This window comes from Stegostoma tigrinum, chromosome 20 (genome assembly GCF_030684315.1).
Source record: "Stegostoma tigrinum isolate sSteTig4 chromosome 20, sSteTig4.hap1, whole genome shotgun sequence".
NCBI classification, from domain to species: domain Eukaryota; kingdom Metazoa; phylum Chordata; class Chondrichthyes; order Orectolobiformes; family Stegostomatidae; genus Stegostoma; species Stegostoma tigrinum.
Window position 1 is genome coordinate 34,571,017 of NC_081373.1, and position 21,755 is coordinate 34,592,771.

General features: G+C 40.0%; 1 long non-coding RNA gene across 1 annotated transcript in view; it reads left to right on the forward strand.

The window, feature by feature from the left end:
* Nucleotides 1–18,124, forward strand: part of LOC125461998 (uncharacterized) — an 84,050-nt gene extending 65,926 nt beyond the window's left edge. Inside the window, exon 3 of the long non-coding RNA XR_007249585.1 lies at nt 17,297–18,124. This is a non-coding gene — a long non-coding RNA (uncharacterized LOC125461998). The remainder of the gene's footprint in view (nt 1–17,296) is intronic.
* The last annotated feature ends 3,631 nt before the right edge of the window (nt 18,125–21,755 follow it).

Below are 21,755 nucleotides of genomic sequence, written 5' to 3' on the forward strand. Positions count from 1 at the left end.
GTTCTGGTCAAACTACATCTGGAATATTGTGAGCAGGTTTAGGATCCATATCTAGCAGTATCTATCCATATCTAGTCAGCATTGGAGGAGGTCCAAAGGAGGTTTACAAGAATAATCCAGGGGGTGAAGGGTTTGTCATATTAGGAGCGGTGAAGACTCTGGATCTGAACTGATGGACTTTAGAAGGATGAGTGGGGAGCTCATTGAAACTTACAGAACTGAGGGGCCTGGATAAAATGGACATGGAGAAGTTGTTTGTGCTAGTAAGAGAGACCAGACCCGAGGGCACAGATTAAGAGTAACCCTATAGAACTGAGATGAGGTGCAATTTCTTCAACCAGAGTGTGGTTAATCTGTGGAACTCATTACCAGAGAAGGCTATGGAGGCCAAGCCATTGAATGTATTTATGACAGAGATAAATAGGTTCTTTATTGGTGAGGGCACCAAGTGTTACAGAGTGAAGGCAGGAGAAAGGGTCGAGAAAGATTTCAGCCATGATCAAATGGGGGAGCAGAAGCAATAGGTCAAATAGCCTAATTCTACTCCTATATCATCTGGTCTTCACTGTGATGAGTGTGGACTTCATCCCACTCCAGAAGCCACTCCAGGAAATGCTAAACAATTTGTTGAGAGGATTTTTACGGAGTGTGGAATATATAAGGACTTACTGAAACAATCACCCCCGAATAATCAGTTAGGAGATATATCTTTGGCGGGGGGACAAATGTAATGATTAAACCACTTGAAATTGTATTCAGGAAAAATGTCAACACCCTTTGCTTAGATAACAGCAAGTCTTGCTTCAAAAGCCTGAATTTGGATGCTTTTATCACCCCTCCCTAACATCCCCCCTCCCATTACCCCCACTCCAAAACAAAATAAAAATTTTGGCAGATTTCCCAGCATCCCGGGCATTCTAATTATACGCAGGTTTCAGAATGCATTGATTCTGATTTGGAGTAAGGGCTATAGTTCAATGCTTGCCTTTTATGAAACCTGCAGGAGGAGTATCTTTGAAACACTTTTTAGAAGAAATAAAGAGACTGGATTCTTAAAATTTTCTGCCAAGAAGTTATTTATAGTACATTCTACTTAGTCACATTCACAAGGAGGCAAACAGATAGCAAGAGGAGCAGACCTGAGGGAATCTTAACCCTTCAGAATGGCAGGAGAGTTATCACAATCAACATCTTTACAAGGTCTTAACTAAGTCTTTTTAAATTGAATTTTACTGACCTTTAACTTTAATGACTCCTGCATGTGTTTCCACTGATCCAAAAATGGACTAGTACGAAGGAGTTAAAGTGGAGCGGTTTATCAGAGTCTTTTAACTTCAGATGGCACAAACATAATAGGTACAAACATTTGTATAGGTGCTATGTCATTTCTGTTAGGGAAGGGTTGCTTGGCAGAGAAATTATGGTAACATACAGGCATTGGAGACTTTCAGATGCCATTGAAGTGGGAGGTATCTCACATATTTTCAACATTACGAGAGGAGGAAGACCACTGTTATCCATTGCAGATTATCCAGACCCAAGCTACACTGGAAGGAGATGCAGTTGCAGAGGCACTAACAATGTATTGTGCTGCCCAAACAGGGGCTCAGCTTCTTTCACCTCTCTGAAAAGCAATGTCTGTGCAGCGAAGGGTCAAAGACACCTGTAGTCTCTGAAAAGACTTGATACCCAGTAGACATGGCACCCACACATTAAAAGTATAGGCACAGGTAATTAGTTTTCCTCAATCTAGAGTGAGACTACGGACAGAGTACACAACAAAAAAAATGCATAAGGAAGTTAACAACTTGTATGTCAGGCCCAGTGTTAAATAAACATTCCCTGTAATAGTCATTGCACAGGAAAATCTGCAAACATCCTTCAACCCTGTCTGACCATATCCAAAAAAGATCCACAACTCTTCCAGATCCCTCTATCACTACCCCGAATAAATCTCAATTATATTGTGCTTTGCAAGATCACATGACCACAAAATAGCCCAAAGTGTTTTACAGCCAATTTAGTTCCAAAAGTACTGTTGGAATGCAAGAAATAAATGTTCAGAAGTTTTGCAATACCACTTTTTAAACAACTTATTCTGAATTTCATTCTGTTAAGACATTTAAACATTTTTATTTGTGATCAAGACTGCAAATTTACACTGTTCACACATATTACAATAATGAACTGCAGTTGTTGACTTGCCTGCCAAGCTGGCTTGTTTACATTCAGATAAAAACTCCTACTACCACTAGGAATCATGGTGGCACACAAGCCCACAGCCACTCTTCGACAAACACTCAAGGTGTGCGGGCGGGCAAGTGGAGCTGAGTCTCAAAAAGATCAGCCATGATCTTATTGAATGGCGGGGCAAGCTCAAGGGGCCAGATGGCCTATTCCTGCTCCTAGTTCTTATGTTCTAAGACTCCATTCCCACAACATGCAGAACCAACATAGTTTTCAAAATACCACGCAATGACTGCCATAAGCATCACATCCGACAGACAGGAAGGAAACTGGCCATCAGAATACACGAATATCAGCTAGTAGCAAAACGACACAATGAACTTTCTTGAGTATCAGTACATTCGGACAATGAAGGCCATCAGTTTAACTGGGACAATATAACCATAGTAGCCCCAGCCAAACATAGACACGCACGGGAATTCCTTGAGACATACAAATCAATAAACATATATAATTGGACCCCATATACAAACCCCCACAGAACAAAACCAGAAAGGACACTACTCACCATAACAGAACGGACAGTATAAATTCCAAGCAGAATAGAACAACATCTCTTTATCGGAAGCTCCACCGATGACATTACCTAGCATGGTAACAAAATGTCTGAACAAAACAAGCCAGATCAGCAAGCATGTCAACAACCTCACCCACAACACGAGCTACAAATCTTTGCTAAAACTTTAAATAATGAACTGCAAATTCTTCTATGGCAGCATGTGGCAAATGAAGCAAGGATATTAATCTATATGTTCCCAACATTTAGCATTCTGCAACAGAAATTTAACAGTGCCTACCTTTCATGCCGTTATCTATTGATGTAATGGTCCATTGCACATCACCACTAAACATTTTAAAAACATTGATTTTTCATTACACAAGTGGATGATGAGTCACAATATCCTGTGTGCACTTTAAGCAGTTCAAGCACTTATGCACGATAAGCATAAATGCGAAAAAAAATGTTATATTTGCATTTGGCACTTCAAGCATACAATTGTCTGCAAATTACAGCTGGTGCCCTAATTGAGCATAATTTTCAGGTTAAGTTGTGGAAAGAAAGCTATTGACCACCTGATTTTGCCACGTTCAGTAGGTAAACTAAAATGTGTTTAACACCAACACACTAAGCCATCAAGTGAGAAACCATCTTAATTAAATACTGTGTTATAATAAGGTATTTAAATTTCTGAAATTACATTGTTATAACTTTGCAAAACAATTTGATTGCAGGTTAGCTGAGGTTAGATAAGAACTGGTCACACCCTGGTACACCCTTCACTCTGAAGTGGCCTTGTGTCTCAAGGGAAAAAATATACTGAAAGAGTCAATGCTGACTCCCAAACTGCAGGATCAGGAAGATCATATCAGACTTGAAGAAATTTGCTAGGGTAAGCCAACTATACTCTTAGGTTTGACAAGCACCTGTCGTCATAAATAGGCATGCAAGAAACTCATCTTTGCTAACAATTTCATTTTTTTCTCCCATGTAGAAAACCTAAACTGCAACTGGAGATTATCCAGCTTCAGTGCCAGTTTAATAGATTCAAGATGGGAACTGACAGAGGGTGAGAAATTGCACAAGAAAGTTCAGGAAAAGGTGTTTCAGTGCAGTTTATTATGTAGATGTGGTCAGGAGGATTTTAGAATTGAGTTGCCCTTAGGAATACATGTTATGTTATCTGATGCACTGGTGTTTCAGCAGCTACTCCATCATTGTCACCAATAACGCCTGCTCTTGTATATCTTTGAGATTCTGCTGTTCAGTAGCAGGCAGTGCAGCTCTCACATCCTTCATGAATTGATGGGGAGTAAACTGGATGATACTGCATAATTTGAAAATCAGGTGGCTTTATTAGTTTTTCTGAAGAAGGGTCCAGACCCTAAACATCAGCTTTCCTGCTCCTCTGATGCTACTTGGCCTGCTGTGTTCATCCAGCTCTACACTTTGTTATCTCAGATTCTGTAGCATCAGCAGTTCCTACAATCTCTGACTTTAATAGTACTGGTATTAAGGTCACTGTGGTACTGGTACTACTGCACAGAATTAAGATGCTATGGGAAGATCCTTCTAAGAAACCAATCTTTGGTTAATCGAAATATGTGTCAGGGACACTATATCCAATGGACAGTGTAGCAGTAGGACCAGATGACACATCATGTGTATACATTCCATTGCCAAGTTGAGAATTGTAAAGCAAATGGAATAGCCAGTGTCAGACAGAAATTTTCAGTGGTGAATTTGGCCCGTTGAATATCATACAATGTGTCACATAACTGGAAAGTGGCTATTAAGTCAATCGAATCCTGTACTGACCCTCCAAAGAGCAGTGCAACCAAACCCTGTCCCCATGATCCCACATTTACCAAGGGTAATTCTCCTAGTCTACACATCCCTAGACACAATGGGTCAATTTAGCATGGCCAATTCACCTCTCCTGAACATCTTTGCACTGTGGGAGGAAATCAGGTCACCCAGCGGAACTCACACAGCTATAAAGGAGAATGTACAACTTCCACACAGACAGGCAGTCATTGAGGCAGGAGGCCTCGCTTAAGGCAGCAGTGCTGACCATTGAGCCACTGTGCCACCCTTTCCAGCAAAATTCATGTTGAATTTCATGCATAAATTCACAAACAGATGGGCGAAAGCAAATCAAGAGTCTGTTTTACATTCTGCCTGACTTTTTTCTACCCAGTGTGAAATGGATTGTTAATTCATAAACACCACTTTTGCAATACAGATAAAGAACAATTTCACTCTACCATCACGAACCTCCACAATTCAGCTTCAGTTGTTACAGCTACAGTGCTCAACTTGTGCATATTGAACAAGGGGCATGTTGCTTGCATGTTATGATACCATATGATTTCTCCTTTAGGGGACAATACTAACATTTCTGCCCTATTGCACTGAAGCCATTTTCTTCAACAACTTTAGCTAAACAGTAAGGATGGCCAGTACCTGATGCTACAAAATCACATTATTAACTTTCATATGACACAAGTACTTGAACCATTGCTAACAGTAATTTATAGCCTTACATGAAATAGTTATATAATGATGATGTTTAAACTGTTCTTCGATAAACAAGGTTATGCAAATTGGTCTGAGTAGGATATGATTCAATTTATTGTGGCTTTAATACAAAGGGATCATTTTTAGAGTATGCACTCTTTGCAGGGTATCCTCATTGCAACCAGCATATTTCTGAAATTTAGGCATGTGCTATGTGGACGCTAGGAAGTTGTTTCCGTTAGGCGGGGAGACTGGGACCCGTGGGCACAGCCTTAAAATTAGAAGGGGTAAATTTAAAACCGAAATGAGACGACATTTCTTCAGCCAGAGAGTGGTGGGCTTGTGGAATTCATTGCCGCAGAGTGCAGTGGAGGCCAGGACGTTGGATGCCTTCAAGGCAGAGATCGACAAATTCTTGATCTCAAAAGGAACCAAGGGCTACGGGGAGAGTGCAGGGAAGTGGCGTTGAAATGCCCATCAGCCATGATTTAAATGGCGGAGTGGACTTGATGGGCCGAATGGCCTTACTTCCACTCCTATGTCTTATGGTCTTATGTAATATTTTCTGACCATTCATTTGAAATGGTTAAAAAGGATCTGAGTCGGGTACACATGAATTTCAACAATCTACTGTTTGGCAACACAAAGTTAAAACCTTGTACTTTAAATCCTTACTTCTCACTTTCCAAAGTGAAGGATGATGGCCATCAAAAATACAGACAGTTGAGAGAGAATTCAGACCCAAAAGAAGTCAATAACTGACAGCAGAAATGTGGTTTCAGAATTTCCCTCCTTTCCTCTAACACAGTTAATTAATTTTAAACAAAAATCACCAGTACTTAAGTAATCAATATATTGATATTAAAAATATTTTGAGCTTATTAAGCTCTATCATATTGTCAAAGAACAAAGTCTGAGCACAGATTTTGGAAAAAATATCCCTTCACCGTTCATCCTTGTAGGAATTAAGTCCTTCAGATGACAGACCATGTTTGGAGTGGCACTGTAAACAAAAGAAAATAAATTTAATGACAATTTGTTTAAATAAAAAAAATTGAAAACAGCTCGGGTAATTGATTAATTGAATAACTACAACGCCACAAGGAGTCAGCCAATCGTGCTGGTAAAGTGCTTTTATTTATGCAGATTTAGTGCATCTCAGTAACCACATCTTGATAAAGAAGCATTCATTCTCTGCAGGATACAAGGCCACTCCACTAGGAGCCATAACATCTTGGTGGAAAATTAATTCACTTCAGAGGACAATCAGCAGGGCTCAGTAGGAAAATGGTCAGCCAAGTCTTATATGTATATCCATGGCTACTGAGTCAGAACAAAGTACATATACATCAGCAAAGTCACAGGCAATCATGCTCACTAATAGTTTTGAGTTAAAACATTTGCACTGGTTTTCATATTGATAACAAATACTTTAAGTCATGAAAAATGTCGGGTGCTCGTTACATCCTTATATATTTTCTAGGCCAATTTATCAAAGATTTTCTGTGGCATGGCTTTGGAACCAAGCTTGTCAATAGAACAGGCTCTTCTCAGAAACATTCTAAGCACTTTTCATGCTGAATAACAAACAGAAAATTCAAAGACACAATTGAGATCAATTGGCTTTTCAATCACAAGTGTGTGATAATTTCTAAATGCTAACTAACTTGTAATCAGTGTTACTATATTAATTTGTCCATGCTCAGCTAATATAGAAAATATTGTTACAACATTCGCAACAACTACAAGAATTAGCAAAATTGCAACAACTGCAGGTAAACGAAGTGCCATAAATATTATAAATTTAGCATGCAAGCATTGCATGTGATAAGATTTCCATTCTGGAATACGTCAAGTAACTAATTATTTCAAGCTGATTAAAACTACAGAATTACACTTCCTGCGCTGTGCCATTTCATTATTTCAGATAAGTAATTCCAATATTATCCAGATATAAAATACATATTCATTCCAGGAATCATTCAAGAGTGTACCAATGTGTAAAATAATCTGAAAGAAATAATATGCCAGTCAGTGAGTATTCATTACATATATGTATGCATGACCTGGCTGGACTTGGATGGCTAATATTATCTGATTTAAAAGTGCAACATTAAAGAAAGAAATTAGTGGAAAGGGACAAGTATCATGTTTCTTCCAGTGCTTATAGTAACAAGTAGAATTTGTGAGGAAAGTAAGAGTTTACATGCAAAGATATTGCTTTATAAGAACCACATTCCAGTGAACCAGAGTCCTGGCAACAAAATCATGCTGGACTAAACCTATGTATTAAATAAAGAATACTGATTTGAACACCAATTTTATGTTGAAAGCTGGGATGTCTTGCACTTCATCTGTTTCACACTGCTGTCTATCCAATGAGCAAACCCAGTTATTTTATCAGTCAGCACACAGTCTTCATTAGGGTCCACATGACATGAAAAGTGATTTTACAAGAGCTGTGATAAAAGTAGTTTAGCTATCAACGCTAAGTGACAGGAAGAGAAGATTTTCCTAGGAAATTATGCATTGACTTTTACTGGAATATTTCACATAAATCATGGAAATTTGATAATTTATTGATATTGTAACAAAGAAGATGTCCACAAACTAAATAATAATTCAAATAAAGAGTGAAATATTTAATTTTAGCAGCTGTAGTTATTGTGTTGGTTACTGGGCTAAATCCATCCCTTCCTTTTCTAGAAGGCATTGTAGACAGGATCACTACCATGTTGCACAGAAAGTAATCTTTAGTGCTTCTCTGAAAAAAGTGGTTCTCATTGCCATCATAATGGATCTAGATATCAGGATAATAACACTAATAGGATACCCAAGGCAATCATTAGGGAATATCAATACTTTAGCCAAATAGTATAAAACTTTAAGTAATACCAAGTGAAGCTATTTATGTTCTAGCACATTTTAAGACAATGTAAAAATATACTATGTCTGAATGATTATCTGATTTGTCTGCATCTGTCTGTTATGAAGAATGATATAATTGATATGTTAAGGGTCTGCTTGGAAGTATATTAGGTCTTAAGATAGCACTGGCACCTTTTAACAGTATTGCAATGTACCAAACAATGATCAGTATTTAAAACCGCTATGACCAATTAAAGAATTAAAATCAATTAGTCCACATTATCGAAATATAGAGGCCATTTGACTTGGTGTCTATATGGCTCTTTCAAAGAGTAATCCACTTGATCCCATTCCTCCCTGAAAATCAAATGCTCTATGGAAAGGAGGACTGGAGTCTCTATGCTCAAAGAAAAGAACAAAAAAAATGCAAGCATGGTCTTTATCCAAGATAATATTTACTAATGTTGGATATATAAAACTAATGTTCTTTTTTAAATAATGTTTCTTAGTTACTTCTGCATGCCATCTGAGACGTAATCAATAATTTGCTTATTCAGCCATGGGATGTGGACAGCATTGGCTGAGTCTTTTTTTTAAAGCCAATCCCTCGCTGCCATTGAGAAAGCAGTGGTGAGCTTCCTTCTTGAGTTTTGCAGTTCGTTTGATACAGGTAGACCCACAATGCCATTAGGAAGTGAATTCGGAAATTTTGACCCAGCAACTTCAAAGGAACGTGATATGCTTCCAAATCAGGCTGGTGAGTAGCTTAAAGGGGAGTTTGCAGGTGGTGCTGTTCCCGTGTATTTGATTTTAAAAAATTATACTTCTAAAATTCTCCTGACAACTACAATAAATCCTAAGCACCGAAATGCTCCAGATCAAAAGTAAAAATGATCCGCTCAAGTTTTAAGACATCAATCATAACACTTGGAACAAAAACCTCTTTCCAAGATTCATGGGTAGATGTGTGTATGCAAACCTCCCTCTCTTTCACTTGCCTCTTTCAAGGCCTGGCATAAACAGAATGTGAGTATGCAGTTATCTGGGAGACCTACATCTCTAGACTTTTCAATTATGTGTCCATAGTTCTGGATCTTGAAGCTTCCATTTTCATGTCTTCCACCCACTTTAGCTCCATATGTCGTGTTCTAAAAACCATTCAGACTTACTGTCTACTGAATTACCGACTGATATATCAGAATTAATGCTTGTCAAGGGAATGCAATTGATGGTGCATACAAAATTCATTTACAGGATGTGGCTTTTGCTAACTAGACAATAATTGTTGGCCTACTTCCAACTCTCCTTAAAGAAATGGTTGAGGGTGGTCTTCTTGAATTATCGCAGTCCATCAGGTATAGATACAGCACAGTTCCATACTTTTAACCAACAGTGAAAGAACAGTGGTATAATTCCGAATCAGAACAAAATGTAGCTTGACGTGAAATAAGCAGCTGCTGATGTTTCATACACTGGCTACCCCTGTCCTTTCAGGGTGGTACACTTTGAGGATTTGGAGAAACCACTAGTTAATTACCCTTGCTGTCTGCTTTTCATTCATGGTATCTACATGGAGAAATGAAAATAGGTTAGACTGAATTATTAAGATGCAGTGTTTATATATATTCAGCAAAAACAAAGACTTGAAGGATTTTTAAAATCTATTTTGCTGCCAGGTAATGCAGAAAAAATAAAATGCAAAGGAAGAGCAGCAGGCTATCATGATGAGCTAGTATTAGGCACCTACACTCCTACTTCTTTGTTCAGGTCCTTTGTTGTCTTTCTGAAGACCAGCATGGACATGGCGGGGCAAATGGCCACCTTCTGTGTTTGATAACAGCTGACATGTTTTCTACACTGCACTCTGGGGAAGTGTGGCTGACTCTTCGACCTCACTTGATTACAAAATTTGAATGGCATAGAGTTTCCAAGTCTTAGGATTGTGGTGTTGGAGCAGAACACCACCGCTTTTTTAATTTAAACTAGGCCTCAGTAGACACATCTGGATACCGATTTGGTCAAACAGAAATGTCTCAAGAAGATTGGGATCTGCTATCGTCTGCAGAGCTAATAGGCATTCCTCAGCTGTGACATGTCAGCCCAAAGAGCCGAGTTAATTTTCAAAGTATTTAGCTCTTTAAATCCAGCAGAAGCATGCTACTTCTCCCTTTGATAAATCAGTTCCTAATGAGCATTGTGTAAAGTCCTTGGGCTACGTCCAATATTGTAGCTAAGTTAACCTTAGAAATCTACATGATATCACAGTCTGAAATATTACTGTCAAAATTTCAAGTTTTGTAACCTTGCCTCTTGTTCCAGGGACTGGTCGAATGATACAAACCACAATCAGCAAGATCCTACTATCAAGCGACAGATCAGCAGGTCCATTTGGTTATAAAGGACCCAACTAGCTCAAGACCCCAATTTCCCTGTCCTCCATACATTAGAAGGTTTATTTATTCTGCATTCTCCTTCATCCCCTCTCAAACATCTCACCTATTACTCTGCACTATATTAATCCTTATTGCTAAAAAGAGATCACCTCACCCCTCTCGGTCACATCCAAGCAACTCCTAAATCACATTAGAGATGTCAGAGCTAAGAGAGAGATTAATCCTACCGTAGGCAATGCTTGCAGATTTTTATACAGGTTATCAGAGAACAGCAGAACATGCTTTTCCACAAATTGCAACAAAAACCAGTCTCATTTGTCCAAGACAATCTGCACTGAGAGCCAAGGACGTTAGCAACTATCATGTTTATTTAAGATTGGGAGTTCAGTAGAGGAAAATAGTCAATAATCTAATCCCACAAGGTAAGTATCAAAGTGGTATGAGATAGCCTGTTCCCCACTTGGAGACTATGTACATGTGAGAGTGAACTGTTAGATTGAGCAGGTGAATGAGGGACTGAAGGTCAGTGGCACTTAGAGTGAGTGGTTGGATGCAACTTTACACCCTGAGGTGCCAATAGTTGTGCTGATACATGAATGAACAAGGGCGTCAACTGGCAATTATCAAGTCAGTAAATCTCTGTAAAGGAGTGGTTAGGTATGATGGGGTGAAAGCACTTGGACCTTCTTCTCAGTGAGGCATGGAGGTGCCATAGTATTCCAATGTGGACATGTGAACACAGGTCAGCAATGCAGCTATCATTTACATGCAGCCCATTTACTTGTGGTGGCTTATTCACCAAAGACGTTAGCCAGGTGAGTCAGCAGATAACCTTTGTAACTCATCAGCTACCCTCTTGTTTGTTGCTGTAATCACACAAGCACCATGCCATGATGGCTTCTGGCATGGCCTATGCCAGATGTATGTATTGTAGCTGGCATTCATGCCATTGGGAGGAGACAATACTCAACTATGTTTTGTAACCTGAGTCTGAGCGAAATCAGCAGAAACATTGTTGGGTGGTGGTTGCAAGACAGTCAAGCTACACTTTGCTTTGGGCTTGATGAATTCTTGCTCCTTTCAGACTTGAAATCACTTGTGCCAAGCAGTGACTTGGGTTACCAAAGCAAGTGTTCTTGTTTTAATTTTCAACCACTTGAAAATGATATAAATTTATTATCAATCTGTAGTTTCTGAACTGCTCAGTAAAAACTGTTAGGTGATGTCATACTGCAGCATAAAATATTAGAGAATTTCTACAGGTCATAACTAATGTTAAATGTCTAAATTATCTATAATGTTGACATCTTTATGTCATTTGACAAATTGCTCAAAAGATTATGTAATCTTTTCCAAAATAAGTTTTAAGTCATCATAACTAATTCTTTGAGTCTTGCTTGCAATGTGGTACTTAGATTTACTATAATTTGTTGATTTGTTCATCTTTTATCAAGTTAAGAATATTGCTGTTTCATATTTATCTACTTAAGTGGAGTTTAAAAATACATAAGTTCCTTATTTGTTGGCAATGAAGTAGCAAACTAGAATAATTTATTATTACATTTAGAAGACACATTGCAGGTGCCATGAAACAACAGTAATAAATAACATGGAAGCATCCATTAATCAACCTTATCATTTTGAGAAAGTGAAAGAGGGATCTTCAGTGGTGTCATGACTAACAACTTGGTCGTGTTTAGTTTTTCCCTAATGCTTTTCAAATTTACCAAAATACAAACTCTAAAGCAATATAATGAGAAAAAAGAAACTGGTTAGAAAACCTGAAAAATAACTTTTTAAAACAGTAAAAATATATGGGTACAAATTACAATTAGGAAAGGAAAGAACACTTTGGTGGGACTGTACAATAGACCCCCCCCCCCAAAAGTAACAGAGAAATTGAGAAACAAATAATGACTGGGACTACCACAGTGTTAAAGGTTTAGACAGTGAAGAATTTGTCAAATGTGCTCAAGAAAACTTTGTCACTGCGTGGTTGCTCCTATTAGAAAATTAGCAAAATTAGACCTTCTGGTGGGAAATAAGATCGGGCCGATGATTGAAGTAAAGGTGGGGGAACGCTTTGGATCTAGCATTCATAATTCTTTTAGTTTCAAAATGGCTACTCCATATAAGTTAAAGATTTTAATTGGAGTAAGGCAAATTTCAGTGGTATAAGACAAGAACTTTCACAAGTTGATTGGAGTAGACTGTTCACAGGTACAAGCACATCTGACAGTTGGGAGAAGTTCAAGAGTGTGATGAGGAGTTCAGAGGCATTTTCTTCCTGTTAGAATGAAAGGAAAGGTTGGTAAGATTAAGGGCCAATTGATTAATAAAGATATTAAGATTCTAGTCAAGAATAAAAGAGAATTTTTATAGATATGGACAACTTGGTTCAATTGAATCTCTTAATTAATTGAAAGAGTATGGGGGCATTCTTAAGGGAGAAATCAGGAAGGTAAAGAGGGGATATGAGATTGCATTGGCAGATAAGGTTAAGGATAATCCAAAGAGTTTCTACAAATGTATTAAGAGCAAGAAGGTAACTAGAGAGGGGATTGGGCCTCTTAAAAATCAAGGCAGTCATCTTTGTGTTGAGGCCCAGGAAATGGGGGAAGATAGTAAATGAATATTTTTTGGCTGTTTTTACTGCGAAGAAAGAAATGGATTCTAGAGAATGCAGAGAAGTAAACTTTGATGTTTTAAAAATAGTTCACATTACAGAAGAGGAAGTTTGCAAGATCTTAGAGAATATAAAAGGTGGACAAATCTCCAGACCTGATCAAATGTATCCCAGAATGTTGTGGGAAGCAAGGCAAGAAATTATGAGACCCATTGCAGAAATATTTGCATCATCTGTAACAATGGTGAGGTGCCTGTTGACTGGAAGGTAGCTAACATTGTACCTTTGTTTAAGAAATGCTATAAAGGAGAAACTGCGGAACTACAGACATGAGTGACTTTGGTGGGTAAATTGTTGGATGTAATTGTAAACGTTAGGATTTATGGACATTTAGAGGGGGCAAGAATTGATTAGGGGTAGTCAGCCTGGTTTTGTGTGAGGAAAATCATGTCTCACAAACTTGATTGAGTTTTTTGAGGAAGTTACTAAAAAGGTTGATGATGACAGAGCAGTAGAAGTTCTTTATTTGGATTTTGGTAAAGCTTTTGACAAGGTCCCACATGGTAGACTAATTAGTAAAGTTAGGTCACATGGGATTCAGGGTGAGTTTACCAACTGGATACATAATTGACAGCAAAGGACAGACAGTAATGGTGGAGGGTTGCTTTTCAGACTGGAGGCCTGTGGCCAGCTGGGTTCCACAGGGATCAGCTCTGGGTCCTCTTTTGTTTGTCATTTACATAAATAACTTGGATTAGAATACAGAAGGCATGGTTAGTATGTTTGTGAAGGATGCCAGAACTGATGGTATTGTATCAGTAAAAAAGGTTTTCTATTGTTACAAAGGGATTTTGATCAAACAGGTCAATGGGCTGAGAAATGGCAGATGGAGTTCAATTAGGATAAATGCGAGGTATTGCATTTTGGTACAAGGTAGGGCTTATACGATTAATTATAGGGCTGTGGGTTGTGTTGTAGAACAGAAGGACCTAAAAAGAGTGCAGATCCATAATTCTTTACAAGTTTGTGTCACATATAGACAGGGTGTTTAAAAAGGTGTTTGGCCCGCTTGCCTTCATTGCATAGCCCTACGCGTATAGGAGTTGGTACATTATGTTAGGGTTGTACAGGACATTGGCGAGGCCTCTTCTGGAATACTGTGTCCAGTTCTAGGTGCCCAGTTATAGGAAGGTTATTATCCAGCTGGAGAGGATTCAGAAGAGATTTACCAGGATGTCGCCAGGTATGGAAGATTTGAATTATAAGGAAAGGCTAGATAGGCTGGGACTTTTATCCACTGGAGCGTAAGAGGTTGAGAGGTGAATGGATAGAAGTTTATAAAATAATGAGGAGTACAAATTGAATTGATGGTAGTTGTCTTTTGCCTAAGATGGGGAATTTCAAGACTGGGGGCACATTAAGGTGAGACGAGAGATTTAGAAAAGACATGAGGTTTTTTTTTACACAGAGGGTGGTTCATGTATGGAATGCACTTCCGAAGGAATTGGTGGATGTGAGTACAATTACAATGTTTAAAAGATATCTAGATGGATGTATGAATAGGGAAGGTTTGGAGGGATAGGGGCCAGGAGCAGGCAGGTGGGATTAGTTTAGGTTGGGATTATATTTGGCATGGACTGGTTGGAACTGGTCTGTTTCTATGCTGTATGATTCCATGACAGATTGGTTTAAGTTTGATTTGATGCAACTCAGGCCATTACTGGCTATAAATTAAACAATGACATATTTTCCAGGATGAGTTGAAATAAGGGAGCAATTTCATTTCTGTAAGAACTAGAGAAGAAACAAAGAATTGGAAGGAAGACAATGGGTTCGGACAAACTCAGCAGGTATGACAGCATTTTTAGGCAGACAGCAGAGATAACACTAAGTCTGGTGATTGTTCATCTGAACTGTTTGTGTCCAGGAAAAGGTGGCCTTTATCCAGAGGATGAAATAGCAGATCGGTAGGGAGAAGGTTAGTGGATAGGTGGAGATGAAGCTCAGAGAGACAAATATGAAAATGATAGGCGATTACCAATGATCACCGAGAAGAGAAGTTGACTACATGATAATGAGAGCAGAGAGTAGGAGAGAATGAGTTAGCTGTGCTGAAAGTGACCCATGTCACGATAGGACTAGGGTGCGCAGTGGGTAAAAAAAAAGGAAGGATGGAATTAGGCTCTAAATTTTTTGATCTCTATGCTGGGTCCCCAAGTGGAAAATGAGTTGCTGTTCTTTGATCTTATGCTGAGACTCACAGGAACACTGCAGCAGGTCTGAGACAGAAATGTTGCCGCAGGAACAAAGTGGTGTGTTGAAGTGGCAGGCAATTGAGAGCTCCGAGTTACTTTTACAGACAGGACATGGGTGTTCTGCAAAGCAATTACCCAATCTGTGTTTGTCTCTCTGAAGTACAGAGGCCACATTGTGAGTAGTAAATACAGTGGACTAGATTGAGTGAAGTACAGATTAATCATTGCTTCAACTGGAAGGTGTCTGGGGTCTTGGTTGGGAGGAGGGAGGAAACAAATGGCAGATGTTATGCCTTCTCTGATTGAATGGGAAGGGGCTGCAAGGGTCTGGGAAGGTGTTGGGAATAGACAAGGAGTGAACCAGAGTGTCCCAGAGGGAATGGTCCCTGCAGAATGCTGACAGAGGATGAAGGGGTCTATGTGTTCACTCATGGCAGCCTGCTGGAGGTGACAGGAATGGCGGCTCAAAATCCTTTGGATATAGAGGCTGATGGGCTGGTAAGTGAAGACCAGAAGAATGCTATTATTGTTGTGAGAGTAATGAGAAAAGGGTGAGGGCAGAAGTTTGGGAAATGGGTCAGATATGGCTAAGAGCTCTGTTGACCACAGTAGCAAGGAATCCTTGGCTGAGGAAAGAAAGTGAGCATTTCTGAGGTCTTCCTTGAGTAGTGGCATCAACAGAACATATGAAACAAAGATGGGATAGAATCCTTACAGTGGATGGAAGAATGTATAGTCCAGGTAACTGTGGGAGTTAGTGTGTTGGTAGTGGCTATCAGTGGCCAGCCTTTCCCTAGGAATGGGAAGAAGAGATATTGAGGAAGGGATGAAGGAATCAGTGATAGACCAGGTGAAGGTGAGAACAGGGTGGAAATTGCAAGTGAAATTTAAAGGATTCCCCAATTCTAACTGGTAGAGGGAAGTAGCACCAATGACATCATCGACGTACCTGAGGAAGAACTGTGCATGAGGTTTGGAATCCGACTGGAACAGGGCAAGTTCCACAAATCCCACAAAGAGACAGGCATAACTGGAGGCATGCAGGTGCCGATGGCCACATCATTGACGTGAAGAAAGCGAGTAGAGTTAAAGGAGAAGTTATTCAAAGTGAGGATAAGCTCGGCCAGGTGGAGGAGGGTGGTGGCTGTTGTTAGGTCTTTTTAGGATGTAGTGGAGAGTCTTGACACCATCCTGATGGAGGATGGACCTGTAAAGCGATTGTATATCCATCGTAAGGAGGCGATTGCTGGAGGCTGCACAATGGAAATTCTGAAGCTGATGTGAAGCATCAGATGAATTGTGGATGTAAGTGGGGAGCAACTGGGCAAGGGATTAGCAATGGTAAAATGCGGGGTTAAAAGGATAGGGTAGGGTCTGGGTCTGGATGGGATGCTCTTCAGTGGGTCAGTGCAGATACAGTCGGCTGAATGGTCTCTTTCTGCACTGTAGGGATTCTATGACTGTGTTTCTAGATGCCCTGCTATTATATCCTTGATAAGAGACTTTAAATTTTTCACAATGACAGGGGTTAAGCTAACTGGCCTATAGTCATCTAATTTTTGTCTTCTCCCTTTTTGAATAAGAGTATTACACTGGCAATTTTCTGAATCTCTGGGACTCTTCCCAAGCCTAAAGGATTCCTGGAAGGCTACTGCTACTGTATTCACTTTCTTTGCAGCTAATTCTGCTAAAATCCTAGGATGCAACCCATCAGGTTCTGGGGATCTGGTGGTCTTTAACCCTAGCTATTTTTTTCTCTAGTGATTGTTATTTGTTTATTTTCTCTCATGCTTACTCTTTAGAACATGGATTTTTTTTTTAATGCTATTGCTCCTGCTGTTATGTCCAAAACAGTAAGGCGCATTTATTCTTTCATTACATTTTCCAGATCCTGGACACAGCAAAGATTTCTTCTTTGTCATCCCTTAAAAGCCTGGAGAACATTTGCCAAAGATGGCAGCACGTGGCAATATTGTGTGGATGGAATCTTATGAAGTGCAGCAGCTGCCACATGGTTCTGGTTGAACAGGAGACTTGGTCTGGCAGCAGCCAGCATTTTGGAACAACTTTCAAGCGGATAAATGAACCACTTGGGCCTCCCTCTCTGCAGCTATCAAGTCCCAACATGATCCTCAAACTCAGAAGTACGAACATGACCATGCACCTCAATGACTCTTACACTAAAAGAATCAACCGCCTCTAGCAATTCATTCCTGAAACAGAACAGGAGGTGATTAGCTCAGGAGGTTTCTACTGTGTCCTTCAAGCTTTTTGGAGTTGTACAACATAACACTTTTACTCATATCAGGTGGCATGCTGCAACTTGATCCACCGATGCTTCATTCTGGAAGCACAAGTGGATGTAAATGGAAATCAGGTTTGTTTCAACAACATGATACCTTCCTACTCTTTGTCCAACATGAACTAATCAAATATTCCAGGATACTAATGATTTTAATATCAAAGCAAACACTCCTTGCTCCTTGAACCTTTCACCCTGCAGCCTCTATCTGTTTTACTCAATTAATAAACACAGCTCTTTATCTGTTCTTACTGGTCTGCTACTATCTACAGTATGTGTTTACCACAGCGCATTGAAATATGGGGTCGTCTTTTCAAAAAATAATTATCCTTAAATTTATTTGGCACAGTTTATTCTGTACTCGATTTCCTTTATTAACTCAGTTTTAATAGTCCTACAGCTATTACGCGACGTATTGTGTCACTTTGAGGGTAATATAATCATTGCACAGAAAATTAAACCCAGATACTAATCAAAATCCATGCACTTCTTATAATAAAACCTTTTATTGCAATCAGTATTAATAACCCTCTTCATTTTTTTAAGCTGCGCATTATTTGCAAATGCAAAGTATTGTTTATTTGCCTGCTAAACAATTTAAACCATTTCAGAAATGCTTGAAATGGGCGTAACTCTCAAGGGTAAAGTGCTGCAAAAGTATTTTTCACATATTTTGTCAAAGAATTCCAGGCCACAAGATCTAGTTCTGCAGCTCTTTGTTTACACTAAGAAACCATCCTTTTGATATAAACTAAAATTTAAAATTTAGCACACAATTTAGTCAAGCTAGCATATATTTATCCTTCCTAGCCTATCTTAAACTTCACATTTTATAGGAACTATTTTTGGACTTCCAGGGAGAATGCTATGAATCTCTGATTGGCTGAATAGCCTAATCCTGCTCCCTTTTTCTACACTTTCAATGTTATATGCTGTTACATCTGTGCCTCGTTGTGTGTGATATCTTTAAATGGCAGAAAAGTTGGGGCATTCAGTTCTAATACCCAGCAAAAACTATTTTATTCCAGTTTGCATAGATGGTGGCACTGTTTTATGTGGATAGATTGCAGAGATTAGGCCTATCTTTTCTGAAATTTAGAGGAATGAGAGGTGACTTAATAGAAACTTAGAAACAAGAAAATTCTTAAAGGGATAAACAGAGTTAATGCAATAAAGCTCATTTCCCCTGAATGTGGGGTCCAGGACAAAGGGACACAGACTCAAAATAAGAGGCCTGAGACGAAGAGAAAGCTCTTCACTCAAAAGGTGATGAATCTGTGGAATTCACTACTCCAGACGGATGTGGAAACTCAGTCATTAAATAAGTCAACTGTAATCAGAAGGGTGGATTTGTTCTCACAATCAGACCAGCCGGAGCTTTGTTTAATGCTGGAGCAAGCAGCCTGCTCTTAATTTATATGTTTCTAAGTTTCTGAGGTGGTGTAGTGGTAATATGACTGGACTATCAACCCAAAACTCCAAGCCAGTATCCTGCAGACATGGGTTTGAACCCCACCATGGCAGGTGGTGAAAGTCAAATCCAGGAAAAATCTGGAAGAGAAAACAAGCTTAATGGCAACCGTGTAATCACTCATGATTACAGTGCAATCACTCAAAAACAAATCTAGTTCACTGTTGTGCTTTAGGGCAGGAAATCTGCCATCTTTACCTGGTCTGGCCCAGACATGACTCTAGACCTACAGCAATGTGGGTGACTCTTAACTGTCTTCTGGGCATTTAGGATTGGGCAACAAATGCTGGCCTAGCCAGAGATACCTGCATGCCATGAATGAAGAATAAGAAAACAGTTTCAGTCATAGGTTAATAGATTTACTAATGACATGAAAGGATAAAGGGGATTATACAAGAATTTAGCATTGAGATTTGATGTTCAGACATTACATTAAATCAGATGATACTCTTTTTACCTTAGTCTGAAATAGGTGGTGATAGAGCCCAAAGAGAGAAGAACTGTTGGAAAGACAAAGAAGTGGATACTGATCTGGCTAGGAGGATGAATAGTATCAGAGATAATGGGAACTGCAGATGCTGGAGATTCCAAGATAATAGAATGTGAGGCTGGATGAACACAGCAGGCCAAGCAGCATCTCAGGAGCACAAAAGCTGACGTTTTGGGCCTAGACCCTTCATCAGAGAGTCTCTGATGAAGGGTCTAGGCCCGAAACGTCAGCTTTTGTGCTCCTGAGATGCTGCTTGGCCTGCTGTGTTCATCCAGCCTCACATTCTATTATCTAGGAGAATGAATAGCTGTTAATGGGGACTGTTAGCAACTAACAGTGGGTTATGTGTAATAACAAACTATGTGATAACAAGGTCTGGTGTATGGGGGTGGGGTTAAGACGTGGGAAAGTTCAAGCCCTAAAGTTACTGAACTTGATATTGAATCCAGAGAGCCGCAGGGTCCCAAAGTGGAAAATGACATGTTGTTCTTCCAGCTTGCGCCGAACTTTGTTGGAGCACTGCAGAAACCCTGAGATAGAGATATTGGCCAGGGAAGTGACAGGCAACAGGGTCATTTTTGCAGGCAGAACCTAGATGTTCCGTGAAACAGTTACCCAATCTCAAGTATGTTTCCCCAATATTCGACAGACCACATTTTGAGGAGCGAATGCAGTAGACTAGATTGTGTGAAGTGTAGGTAAAGTGTTGTTTCACCTAGAAGGTGTGTTTTGGAACTTGGGTACTGAGAAAGGAGGAGGTAAACAGGCAGGCGTAACACTGTTTGCAGGAGAAGGTCCCATGGGGCTGTTGGTAGGGTGTGGGGTATGGTGTTGTGATTGAGGAAAAAGTGAACCAGGGTGTTCTGGAGGGAATGGTCCTTGGGGAAGGCAGATGAGGGAAGGTGTCTGGTCGTGACATCTGGCTGGAGGTGACTGAAATGGCAATAATTGATCCTATGAATGTCACTGCTAGTGGGATGGTAGGTAAGGACAAGGGGAACCCTATCACTGTTATAGCATGGGATAGAGAAGGTGAAGGGAAGAGCAGGAGATAGGTTGGACCCGATTGAAGGCCCTTTCAACAACGGTGCTGGGGAATCCTTGGTTGGGGAAGAAGGTGGTCATTTTGGAGACTACCTTGTCGAAGTTCGCATCATCAGAACAGATGTGACAGAGACGAAGGAACTTGGAGAATGGAATAGAGTCTTTACAGGAAGTCAGGACATATGTAAAGATAAAATGGGAGTCAATGGGTTTATAGTGGATAATTTTGGCCAGTCTATCCCCAGAAATTGAAACTGTGGTGAAGGAAGGGAAGAGAGGAGTCAGATGGACCAAGTGCAAGTGAGGACAGGGTGGAAATTGCAAGAGAAATTGATAAACTTTTCCAATTTGGAATGAGAGAAGGAGGCAGCACTAAAAATATCATTGAAAGTTCAGAGAAAGAGTTGTGGGTGGAGGCCGGAGTAGGACTGCAACAAGGAGTATTCCACGTAGCCCACAAAGAGGCAGGCATAGCTGGGGCCGACACAGGTGCCCATGGCCGTCTCTCTGACCTGAAGGAAATGAGAGGAGTTAAAAGAGAAGAAGTTGTTCAGGGTAAGAATGAGCTTGGCCAAACAGTGGAGAGTGGTGGTGAATGGAAATGGTTCAGGTTTTTGTTCCAGGAAGAAGCAGAGAGCTCTGAGACCATCCTGGTGGGGGATGGATATGTAAAGAGATTGTACATCCATGGTAAAGAGGGGGCAGCTGGTGCACGCAAACTGGAAATCCCAAAACCAGCATAAAACCTCGGAGGAATCGCGAATGTAAGTGGACAGGGACTGATCACGGGAGAAAAGACTGAGTCAAGGTAGGAAGAGATGTGTTCTGTGGAGCAGGAGCATATGGAATCAATAGGTCCGCCTGGGCAGTCCTGTTTGTGAATTTTGGGAAGGAGGTAGAAGTGAGCTGTGTGGGGTTAGGGAACTATCAGCTTGGAGGCAGTGGATGGGATGGATCACCAGATGAAATGAGGTTGATGGCTGTAATCAATATAGTAACCTGGTGTTCCGTGGTAGGGTCATGGCCAGGGGGAGATAGGA